The sequence below is a fragment of the Gavialis gangeticus genome, unplaced genomic scaffold, assembly GCF_001723915.1.
Source record: "Gavialis gangeticus isolate Ggan-Ray unplaced genomic scaffold, GavGan_comp1, whole genome shotgun sequence".
NCBI lineage: Eukaryota > Metazoa > Chordata > Crocodylia > Gavialidae > Gavialis > Gavialis gangeticus.
Window position 1 is genome coordinate 58,112,851 of NW_017728993.1, and position 13,250 is coordinate 58,126,100.

The 13,250-nt window shown below is 42.9% G+C and overlaps 1 protein-coding gene across 4 annotated transcripts in view; it reads right to left on the reverse strand.

Moving 5' to 3' along the window:
- CACNA1E (calcium voltage-gated channel subunit alpha1 E) overlaps nucleotides 1-13,250 on the reverse strand; it is a 312,745-nt gene that overhangs the window by 28,201 nt on the left and 271,294 nt on the right. The window lies entirely within an intron of this gene.

Consider the following 13,250-nt stretch of genomic DNA (forward strand, 5'->3'; position numbering starts at 1 on the left):
GAAAACATGCAAAGGCTTAATACAATGGGGTTACAGGAGCCTTTTGGGTAGGCCAAATAGGAATGTGGGACAGCAAGGGACTTCTCAGGTCATCAAATCCAGACAACTGCCATTACAGGTAGCATCTCATACAACCCCTTTCATGATCACATTGATCTCTAAATATTCCCTTCTCCCACACAAAACTGCCATAAGCTCTTTGTCCTTGGTCCCTAATTACAGACTGAAATCTCACTCCATCCCTCCCATCATGCACACACCTGCTGTTGCTCCACTTTCTCTTTTCCTGTAAATAAACTGAGAGCAGGTGAAAGATAATGAAATGGATTAGCCATCTTGAAGGGCTGGAGCAACTGAGGCAAAACGAGTCTGAGCTCCCTCGCATTGCCTCACCACACTGTTCAGCCCTCACCAAGAGTAGTCACTTCTGGTAGGGGAGGTCAATTTAGTCTGAAGACCCATTTGGAACCTGGTCTTTCAGGTTCCTGGGAAGGGCACCAGTTCAAGCCAGATGCATTGGCAACTTGCATACCCTTCCAATGGGAACATGGCTGAGGAGACAACCCCATTCCACATTCACAAAGGCCGCTGAACAAGGGGTAGCTTTTGGTCACTTATGCCAGTTCTCTGAGTGATTCAGTACCAAAGTCTTATGCACTGGGCTTTCTAATGGCCCCTTCTTCTGAGCCATGGAAGGGCAGCATAGTGTAATGGAATTGTTTTCACATAATTTTAACTGTTTTTTAAAAATATTTCCAGGGATTTCACTTGTGCCTCACCCCAAGTTGCTGAGGGTGGGATATGACTTCTGCAAATTGCCATAAATACAACAGACCAGGAAACAACTACCCTGTCCCACACATGGCTGCCCCACCTGCCCTAGATCCAGCCCTTTAAGGAAACCGCCCCCTCTCCCCCCCGACTCACCAGCTCCTGCAGGAGCCTTGGGGCTTCAGGGGGCTGGTGAAGAGCTTCCCATGTGGCACAGCACAATGTGGGGCAGTAAGGATTGGCCCCCCACTGGGCAGCACCTGGTGTCCAGGGTTTTTTGGGGTTTTTTTTGTTAAAGCACCAGATCTAGGGTGGGCAGGGCAGCCATGGGGGTTGCTGGGACAACGGGTGGGGGTTGGGGGGCTTGTGCACAGCCCCCCATGCAGTGTGGGGCAGTGAGGGGCAGCAGGGATTGCCCCCCTCTCGGCAGCACCCGGTGAGCCGGGGCTTTTTTTTTAAAGCACCAGAAACTGGGGCAGGTGGGGCAGCCATTGCCAGGGCTGGGAAAGTGGGCAGGGGATGGGCCTGTATGATTCAGAGATTCAGCTGAATTGATTTGGGACAATGATTTGAATCACTGAATTGAATCACTGTCCCCCGAATCGGCTGAATCCAAAGCAAATACTAGGCGCTTTGCGCAAGGCTAGTAGTCATTAGTGACTCAGTGTCTAGTTGGAAAAGGGGGGTTTCCAGGGTTTGAAACTAGCTTAAAAAGACCCATCTTTTCAGAGGGAAATATGAAACTAAGTGCCTGGCATAAAAAAAAATTGCTAAGAATCATAGAATCATAGAAGTAGGGTCAGAAGGGACCTTGTAGATCTTCAAGTCCAACCTCCTGCCTGGGCGGGAGAAAAACTGGACTCAAATGAGTCCAGCCAAGTAGGCATCAAGCCTCTTCTTAAAGACCCCCAGGGTAGGAGCCAGCACCACTTCCCTTGGAAGTTGGTTCCAGCTCCTAGCCACCCTAACTGTGAAGTAGTTCTTGTGGATGTCTAATTTAAACCTACTCTCCAATAATTTGTGTCCATTATTCCTTGTTATGCCAGCGGGCGCTCGGGGAAACAGTGTGTCCCCCAAACCCTGCTGGTCCCCTCTAGTGAGTTTATAGACAGTCACCAGGTCCCCCCTCAGCCTTCTCTTGCGAAGGCTGAACAGGTTTAGGTCCCGCAGTCTTTCATTGTAAGGTCTGCCCTGTTGTCCCCGGCAATGCTACAGAAAGCTTGGTCTTCACTATATCAGTTGGTCTTTATTTTTCTTCCACTCAGTGGGAATAGGGAGCAGTGGCTGGCATCGGATGAGGAAAGCTACAGAGCAAGCCATGGTACAAATCCTTGGCACTGCTTATAGTTGACAGACAATCTGCTTACACCCTATGGAAGTGAACCCCCCCTGGACTTCAAACACATTGCTCACTGACCAGGAAATTCCCTCCATCTTCTTTACTAAAATAATTATTAAAGTGTCAGGTAGTACCTACTGCATTGAGCCTTTAGGGTACCCTCTGCTGCATTGAGTCTTTAGGGTATCCTCTGCGCTGTACAGCATCATTTTGAGATCATCACAAGAGACTTCTAGATCATCAGTGGAGATGGTGTCCATAGGGTGTCCAGGGCTCCAGGGTATCCACAGATATGTGACATGCCAGTAGATACTTGTTCAGAACCTCCTAGACAGTCAGAAGGGGAAGAAGTGCAGAGAGTGTAACAGAGGGGTGTTGAAGCATGGGGTCACAAGAGATGAGAATTTCTTCACACTCCTTATAGCAAAGACATGTTTCTCATGCATTTTGGACCATTTTTCCTTGTCCTTAGCCAGTTTGTACTTGGGCTTCATGTATTTGATAATATTGTGGTATAGAAGCTCAGTCCAATGAATCCCCAGTGAAGCTAGTCTCTGCAAAACATAATTGCAGTGATGGATATTTTTCAAGTGCTCACCAAAAATTGTGAAACTTGGCATACTCTTTCCAGATCTTGACTAGAATGTGACTATGCTCCTAATAATGTGTCAGAGAGCCATGCTTGCTGGCTCAGGGCTGGCTAAGGGCTTCAGTAAAAGCAAATGGTTGGATCTCAAGGAAAATGAGGGGTCAAACAGAAAACAGGGACATATAAATCATACCCAAGTTTACAAGTCACGTAAGAGAGAGAAGAAGAAAGCTGCAGAAGAGTTGGAGGGCAAGAAATTAAGATTGCTGCTAGCAGACGTAGTGTCATAGCATCTTGTGGTGTGCACACGCACTTCCAAACAAACATAGAAAGGAAAAGAATAGGAAGGAAGCAGTAGCAGGCTTGACAGTTTGCAGCATTAGCATGAACTGCTGGGAAGTGGAAAAAGAAGGGATGTGTGTGTGTGTGTGTTAGCTAAATTATATACACAGTGTATGTAACTGTGTGTAAAACAGGTCTTATTGAAGAATAAATATTTTTGGCCACTAAGAGAAACTGTGGGTGCATATGTGTAATGTTATGTGATACATACACACATATATGTGTGTGTGTGTGTGTGTGTGTGTGTGTGTGTGTGTGTGTGTGTGTGTGTGTGTGTATGTATGCCTCTCAAGATAGCATATAGCAGTTATTGAAACTATGAATATATTTGTACCTGTGTGTGTGTGTGTGTCTATCTATATATATATAAAATGTTTCAATAAGACCTGATTTTATCAAACTTACCAGGTGAGAGCAGTGGGGAATATTTGATAATACATGTCTGACTTAGAATATGCATATAAAGCCCAATTTATTTCATCTTTACTTCTGTGATTTGCATAAGTGCAGTGGTGATGCCTGACTGAAAGGAGGGCATTTTCCAATTTGAATATGAAACTTCACATAGTGAATGCAGGTTTACTGTAATCTTGTTTAGAGTAGAACATTCCATTCATCCTGGCCAGACATGTGCTATGGTCTCCTCTGAGTGAAATCCCAGTTTCCACAACATTATTTCCCTTCAAGAAAAACACTATTTCAGTCTACAAGTATTTAAAATAAAGGATCTGGAGAACAAGAAAGAAGGCATGTGGTTTAAATTCTACATGAGGGCAAAACTGCCAGCTAGGTACACATTTAAATTTACACAGAAATACAAAAGGGTATTTCCATTTGGGACCATTAATTCATTTCCTGATTTGCAAAATTGGATGGGTTGTTATAAACCCATTGCATATGGATGCTGAAAAATAAATAATAATATTAAGCACTTCATTAAAAGAGGTGACCCAAGGTCAATATATACTGGGTGCACCTACATGAAACTATACATCACTGTAGTGATGAGCTGCAGTGATGTCGCTCATCAGTACAGCAACATAGCATCAGCAGGCATGAACCACGATGCCAGGGCTACTGAGCAGTAGCAATGAGCTGCTCTGTAGTAGCTTGTTGCTGCTGTACAGTAGGTTCAGAAATGACCCATGCATTGCCAGAACTGTGCAGTACCAGTTGTTACTATGCAGTCATTTAGTACTTACTTTAGCAAGTACCCTAAGGCTGGGAGATCCTGGCAGCTGTGAGGGCTGCCAGCTGTGGGAGCTTGCTTCTTGCTGGTGCAGGGGGAGCCCAGGAATTGACTCCCTTTGCACTAGCAATAAGGCATGATGGACAAGCCCAGGAGACAACTGCATATTTGAGTGAACATGTAGATATGCCAACTGTTGCCTAGCATGTGAGGATTACTTTAGGATTATGTGATGGCCATTATCTCAGTCCACAGCTAGGGAAAAAATCACCATGTGCCTCAGTTTCTGTCAAATAAGAGAAAAGTTTACTTGCTTACATGACACATGCAGATTCATTAATTGACACACAGTTGTATTGTGCCCTAGAATTGGGCTGCAGGGTCAGAAGATTAAAAAATAGTCATAAATGCCCCAATCTACACATTACAGATATTGCACCACTAACTGATTAATTGTGCAATTGCCCTGAGAACAACTATACTGCAAAGTGCTTATCATGCCATAAAAGCTCCAACCAGCTATATAAAGTCAGACCTGGAAAATGTGTACTAACTTTATAGCTGGTTGCTATCAAACTCAATTTGAATTTGTAGCAAGGTCTCCCCTGCATCTGGGAGCTGTCAGCTGATGAGACTTCCAGCTGCCCAGTTGCACCATGCCCAGCTGGGTTTGGGAGTCCCGCCCTAGGGAGTTTCACTCATCCCTGAGGCTGGCGCATCCTGGCAGCTGTGAGAGTTCCCACCTGTGGGAACTTGCTTCTTGCCAGTGCAGGAGGAGCCTAGGATTTGACTCCCCCTACACTGGGAATGATGGGCAAGCTGAGGAGAAAGTAACACCTCCTGCCATGCGTGTGTGGCATGGCAGGAGATACAAATTTGTGGATCACACACACGTTAGATCTCATTATGGCTTTACTTGCACATATAGAGGGGCCCCTGTGGTAAGCTGAATTTTGGAACCCATTACAGCTGAATATATTGTGAACAGGCAGTATTTCAGTCTGTTAAATAGAAAGATGTTTGCAGCAAAGTGACTAAAAAATCCCAACTAGTAATTACTTAGGCCTAAGTAAAATTTGATGTGAAAATTTTTATTAACTGGAAAAAAAATAATTCTCATTTGACCATGTTCAAAACAATTTAGTGCTTACTTCCCAGGAATCTTCAAAGTCTTAAGCTCTACTAGTAATGAATGCCAATGGGAAACAAATTTCTAACTCAGGTACAATTTCAAATTTCTCTCACAGTATATTTTTTTTGTAAAGCTTGCAGCAAATACAGTATTATTTAATTAAAAAGTCATCTGATCACTTATTTTTCCTGATTACTGTATATGAAAATGTAGTTAATAAAAACAGTATTGATTGTTAATATTACAACTAAATCTACAATTTGCAATGCATTGTTTTAATAAGTTTCTTAAGGAATTTGCATAAATTACTGAATTAATTAAGACACAATGCAAACGGTGCAATGAACATTTACTTGTAATATTTGCAATGTGAATGGTTTGAAGAATGGTTGAAACTACCATGAATAATTTGGAATAATGAACATACATGAGACTGTTGCAGTCTATTTGCAGACAATTTGCAAATAGAAAAAAGGAGAAGCAATTATTTGTGTGAATTACTTGCTGAGTCCTGCAAATCACTGAATTGCACTACATTTGTAAGGTGAGAGCTAAGCAATGAACTGATTGAGGCTATAATGAAGTTACCATCGAGGACACGATATAAGGCAAATTTCTATCAAAGCATAAAGATTGCATGCTTCAATGTAAAATGTGCACTTATTCATAATCATAATAATGTCTGCCATTTTCTTATGGCTCAAGTGCTGCTGAGTCATAATGAGAGAAATAGCATTCCTTCCCAACTACTGAAATATAAAAATCATATCATACCAGCAATTTTCCACAACTTTGTAATAATGTTTTTGCTCAATTGGTTTTTGAGTGAGCAGTGTTTTATAATGTTTCAGTTTTATATTTTATTTGGCATTTGTGAAAGCTGAATTCTCCAGAAAAGACAAAAGAGCAGCCAAAACATTCAAATTTTCTTCACTAACAATAAGCACCTAAAGGACGTGACCTCCTTTTCCAACAGTACAGGGCTCATGTAGCTTCCACTGAAATTAATGCAAGCCACAGATGCTCACAATAATCCATCCACCTATTTTGCTGCCTCTAAAGAGAGCCAGGGAACCTAGTTCAGCTATTTAAGTTAGGAAACCATGACCAAGAATAGTGTTGATAAGTCCAGCACTTGTATCTGCATACTGTACTCAATATTTGTAGCTGACATTCACTTAATTCACTCTGGATTGAAGGGGATAATAATTTATTTAGGATTTGTGTTTTTTTTCTTTGCATGGATTTCATTTCTTTATTCTGTGTTTTACTTAAATTTTCTATTTGTGTTGAGGTTTACTACTTTATTTTCCAGAAAAAGTCATTAATTTGGGACATTAATTCTTCTACAGAAGTCTATTTCATATTTTATTATTACTATATATATCATAGATGCTAAGCAATCCCTTTGAGTTTTGTCAGTCTTTGGCATTTTTATTACAAACATTTTCTTCTCTCATTTCTACCTACCCATTTATGAAATGATGAAATGATGTTGCTTATGCTTTTTTAAACTTCCTTTTTTGGCTTTAGAAACTTTTTTGAATAGATGAGCCACTTTTGGTCTTTATTTGCACAAAATGCTCATTTTTTTCAATTGCTATGCACATAAGGAAGCATATTTATTAGGGCTTTGCCAAGCTTTGGTGGCTGATTCGATTTGGAGGAGATTTGGCCCGATTCAGTGGCTCAATCTCTGAATCCAAATTGTAACAAAACAGGTTTTTTTTCTTGTAAAATGCATTCCCCACCACTTTCCCCAGCCATTTCTGACTTTGTCTCTCCCTCTCTATTCCCTATAGATAAGTATAAGTAAGCTAAGATGTAAGATAAGCTTTAACATTGTATTTTAGGTAATAAGTATTATTTCTCTCCCCACTGCAAATAAGTGCTCTGCTATTTTGATATAGATATCCATTGTTTTATAAGTGAGAATTATTATGTTTGTATTGATTTTTTACTGCTTTTATGTTGTGTGATTACTGTTTTAGGCTTATATATGTAAGTTAGCATAAGTCATGTCAAGTTTCCATGTTATCCCCATGCCCAGTTGTGTAATCTATGACTCATACTACCCCTACTGTGTAAGTTGCTTCCTGAATGAATGGGGATGAATGAGGGTGCTTGAGAGACAATGGCAGTAGGTCTAAAAATAGTTCCCTCTGAATGACCGAACCATCAACACCAATACCTGGACCAATGACCCAGCCATTGGAACCACCCTCAGCATTCAAGAAACAAAAGATGAGGCAACCCACCATTGTGCCAAGGCTGCACATGCTAAGTACATCTGCAAGAACTACTTCACAGTTAGGGTGGCTAGGAGCTGGAACCAACTTCCAAGGGAAGTGGTGCTGGCCCCTACCCTGGGGGTCTTTAAGAAGAGGCTGGATGCCTACCTGGCTGGACTCATTTGAGTCCCGTTTCTCTTTTTGGGGTTTTTTTGTTGTTCTCCCGCCCTGGCGGGGGGTCGGGCTAGAAGATCTACTAGGTCCCTTCCGCCCTTAATCTATGAATCTATGAATCTATGAATCTATGAATCTATGAAAGTAAGAAAGTTTAGAACTCTCTGGAACAGGACTGACCATGCCTGGACAGGCCCTCCCATAGGAGATCATAGGTAGTCTACCCCATAAAAAGGAGTAGTGAAGACTGACTCCTTGGGAATGCCATTTCCATCTGGACCAGACCAGCTCCATGTCACACCACCTATTCACCCCAGAGGCCCTGCTGGTAACCCCACTCTGGACAACACCAAGCTGAAGGAGACTGGCCATCGAGGACCCACATTCAGCCTGGGATAGGTAGATATAACCTGCATATTTCCTCCTCCAATTTGGACTCTATCTCTCTCCTCCCAGATTTCAGCCCCTGCACCAAGCCTCTTTAACCCCTGCTGCCATTGTCTGTGTGTATGTCTGTGTGTGTGTACACAAAGGACCCAATAAAATATCATGTCACCATCTCCCCTTTTCAATAAAACTGCTATCATTTGTAATACCGAGTTGGGTTGTGTTTTACTGAGCCACGGTCCCTTCTCTATCTTAAATTCCAGTCTCTGTCTCTCTCTCTCCCCCTCAGCTCTCAGCCTCACTCCCACCACTTTTTGCCTCTTGCCACATCTTCCCAATCCCTATCTCTCTCTGCCTTCTTTTTCACTGTCTCTCTTTCTCTGTGTTCTCCAGCCTCCAAGCTGCTCTCCAGCATTTCTCCTTTGCTCTGCCCACTTTCTGCTTTCAATTAACACCAATTAACCTTAAGTTATCCCAACTTCTCTCCAGTCTTCTGGTTCTAATCCTGGTCCTTGCAACTTCCACTCCCTATACTTTCACTCTCTCTCTCTCTCTCTCTTACCTTAACCTTCCCCCAGTTATCCCAAGTACACCAAGCACATACATACACACCACAACAACCAAGTTAGGAACTCACCTGTGTATATGTGTAGGTGAGTGGTATGTATGTGAATTGATATATATGTATGTCACTGTGTGCATGATATATGAATTAGTGATCCATGTATGTGTATTGGGTGTGCAGGTATTGGTAACTGATTCTGGTCTAATTTCTTTTGATCTGTAGAGTGTGTGTAGGTCCTTGAATTGGTGATAGGTGTGCATTTGCCTAGGCTGGTAATTTTGGTAGTGTGTGTCTGCACGTCTGGTGGGTGCGCATGAACCTAGTGTGTGTGTATGCATCTAATTGATTTTTGAGCACATACATGTGCAATTGTACACCACGCCCTCATGTCTAACAGTGCAATATTGAGATCCTGAGAGTTGGCCTGACCCCACAGAGCAACAGAATTGAATCAAATTGGGAGACCCACTAAAAGGTCCAAATCAATTTGGAAGCCTTCAAATCAATTCAGAAAAGATTTGGAAAGATTCGGAGATTCAGAAGGCAGGCTGGTAGGACATAGAAACTGAGAGGAGGGAGGGGAAAGAAGTGGGGAAAGACTGTTCTGATATTGATATCTGTAGCTGGCAAGTGACTGTGATCTTTCCCTGAGTTCCCTTCCAATCATAGTGCTCTGGAGGAGGGACATAGAAACAATATATAAGGCTGTGTGTGAAGTGATCTGTACCTTTTGTGAGCTGTCTCTCTTGGACTAGCAGCATCTGAAAGGCTCTGGCTTGCTATCTAGTCTCTTGGTAGCTAGCTAGTCTCTCTTCTTCTGTGTTTTTCCTGAGAGTGTGTCATCACTGTGCACTGCAGGAAAACACAACATACATTACAGGGACATACACATTTTACAGCACACCAAACCTTATGAAGTGTGCTGGAAAGGCAGGTGCCAGGTCTTCTGGCAGCGGAGGGAGAGGGGGACATGGGAGAGCTGCAAGTCACCCCCCCCCCAAAAAAGATAGTGTCATAGTGAAGGAAATTCTGGGGAATGAGGGGGAACCTGAGTTTGTACTCCACACCCCTTCAAGTTCCCTAGAGGCAGGTCTCTTCTGGAAGGCACTTTGGAGGATGTTGTACTGGAAGGTGGCTCAGCTTCTCCTGTTGTTGTGCCTCTGCCTAGTGAGGAGGGGGAGGGAGATGTTTGAAAAGTTGGATGAGCAACAGAAAGCCACCCATTAGATGGCCTTGGTTGAGGAGACTGGGATTAGTAGCCCCCTTAAAGTAGAGTGGGATACCATCTCCCAGATCTTGGTGGTCTTCAAGCCGTTTCTCAAGGCCACCAAGAACCTCAGTGCTGGTGATGCCCTCCTTAGCCAGGGGATCCCCACAGTGAAGGAACTTGAGAAGTCAGAGAAATTCCAGGGGATCAATGTTCCTGGCTGGGGCAAGCCACTTTCACCAGAGGTGCAGGTACTGATGAAGTGGCTGAAGGAGGGCATCAAAAAATGGCTGGATCCATTGTGGTCCAGTACAGTCTATGTGCCGGTAGGCATGTGTGACCTTAAGGTGAAGGAGAGCATCTGAAGTGGTAAAACACTTGATCACTGGATGGAGGTGCTGGTGAACAGAGTCAGGGAGGCAGAAGGGAGAAGGGCAGAGGCAGGGGGACATGGAAGAGGGGGATCCACTTTCCCATGCCACCACTCCAAGCACCAGCCAATCTCCCCCACCACAACCACTGCCAATGTGGGATAAGGGCATGGCTTCAATACTGGGGTCCAGAGGCACAGGCCCCCACCATCCAGCAGGTAACGTGGAGGCCTCAGTTGCTACCTATCTTGCCGAGGATGTGGAGCCACTGCATTGTGACCCCTTGGCCTATTGTAAATTCCCTTTGAGAATCAGGACTGAGAGATCGGAGAGAGAGTGGTTTTCTTGTGAGAAATATGTCCCCACTGGTAATTGAGTGTTCTTGTCTTTAATAGATTTCTGGTGTACATTGATTCTAGTGCACAATTGTTGTATTTTCTATCAGGGCATCTGGTGCACTGGATGAGATATATAATGTTTATGGAGGTGCAGCTGTAAGATCCAGGAATGGTGGTGGTTCTGTTGTGGGGTGTAGCAACTGTGGGGGTACTGGAGTTTTTGCATTTCTTGTCATGGCATGGTCTGGATCCATTCAGTGTGTTTTGGGCTATAGGAAGTTTGCTTCTGGTGATGAGGTTATCGAGGTTCAGTGCTTGTCTGAATTTACAAAACACTTTTCACACATGAGCCTGAGAACTTCACTTCATCAACCTCTTAGATACAAAAGCTCATGGACTCAATATAGACATTGGATTTATGACACACTATAACTTGCCTGACATCTGACTCCCCAGGTACCTCTCCACTTTTACCTGCTACATTCCACCTCCCACCCTCCATCCTGTCTCTCACCCCTTGATGACTCAATTTACCTTTTCACTGACTGGCTTTCTTGCATGCATACCTTCCTCTGGTTTCTTTACTATTCATTCCATCCAGGAAAAACACATACACCAACTGCAGATGCTTCCTCAGCTTGATGAAGGGTTTTTAACCCCCAAAACTTGCTAAGATATATTTCTCCAACTATTCAGTTGGTCTAATAAAAGATATCATATTGGCCCAAAGAACCTTGTCTGCCTATGTCCTTAGACCAACACAGCTACAACCTACACCCCTTAACACACACAAGTGATACGAGTTTTGCTTTCAACAGTTTGAAGGGCACTTTCACAGAAACTCCTGCACCTATCTCCTCAAAACTTGACAGGCTTCATGCCATCTGAAGGGGCTACCATTCATGATAGTTTCATCCAAATCTGCAAAACAGTGAGAAAGTTATAGGTATTTTAGTGATTCCCCATTATAGCCTATAGCCGAATCTCCAAATCAGTGCTGAATCTCTGAATCCAATTCAGCCAAATCAAAACAGGACAGTGACTCAAATCACCAAATCAAATCATCTTCCTTCTGAATCAGCCAAATATGAATACAAACTCAATGCTTGCTGCTTTGCACAGGCCGAATATTTATATGTAACTTATAGACATGTTTTGCACCATTGGTTTTAAAACTCATAATTCATAACTTGTCCTGATGAGAACACTGATTTTTTCTTTCTTTCTTCCTTGGTTTATGTCACATACTGGGTGTGTCTACACAAGCACCTAACTGAACAGTTGTTACTGTGCCGTCTTTTAGTACTTGCTTTTCTTAGCAGTGAGTTGTGACTTCGCATCAAGGTGAAGAAACCATGCATGTGTAGGATGACTAGAGGTTAGAAGGATCTGGAATCCTTAAACTTCTAATCTTGATAACGTTATGACCTACTTATTAGAAAGAAGTATGCTCAGTTAATAGTGATTATATAACACACTTATGGTGAGAAAATATCAGGTCTTACCTGAGGTACCCGAAATCTGGATTGGTCCAAGTGTTATTGACAACTGATGGACAGATAGTTTCGTGTCGCAATTACTGGACTAGATAACTGACAGGTAGTATATGATCTAGATAAAAAACATTGGGTTCATCATTTGGGGTGTGTGAGTATGTGTGTGTTTGTGTGGTGTATGGTTGTGGTCACTGGTGTAGTTTGTATGAGTTTGTGTTGTGGTGCACGAGCAAGTTGCATAGTATAAATTGTCGGAAGCCTGGGTGTTGAGAGTAAGCAAGAGAGAGAGAGAGTGTGTCTGTGCTATGGACATCCTATCCTGAGAGAAAAGCTGCCACCTCTGGCTCTATCTGATCTCAGCCTGAAGACTCCCTTAAGTCTCTCATCCCTACAGGCAGTTGGAAATATATAGTCCTTCCCTTGACAGGGAAAGGAGTAAGAGCCTTAACTGTTGGGCATCAGGGATTGTGACAGCAGCCATCTGTGCTGGATGGTAATTGTAACAAGGTGCCATCTTGTGGCAAGTGTATGAGAGAAGCACATGCCTCTCAATGGACTGTACAATCCTATCCTTTATGTATATGTAAATAGACTACCAATCACTGTTAATTTTGGTTGTTCATTACACATTGTCTTAAATATAGTCTTGTTGTTCAATCATTAATCTTGACTAATGTGTCCTTGTCTAATATACCTTAGGTGAGCCTGGACTGTAAGTCTATACCTATACCCTTAAAATCCACCACCTGACCTTGAGAGCATTTGAAGAGGCCTAACAACCATCTATTCCTGATTTACCATAATTAGGAGTCCATCCTACAGGTCTACACTTCAGCAAGTACTGAAGACTGCACAGTAACTGACGCTTTGCTCAGTTCCAGGACCACATGGGTCATTTCTCACCCTACTGCACTGTAGCTCATTGTTACTATGCAGTAGCATCAGCATCATGATTTGTGCCCACTGATGCTATGTTGCCATAGCAACAAGCTACATCACCATAGCTCATTGCTATGGCAACATAGCATCTCATGTAGACATGCCCCCTGTTAAAGTATTCCTATTCCTATGTCAGTGTTCAAGTTTTACAAATTATAAGGAAGCAGCCAAGAAAGGAAA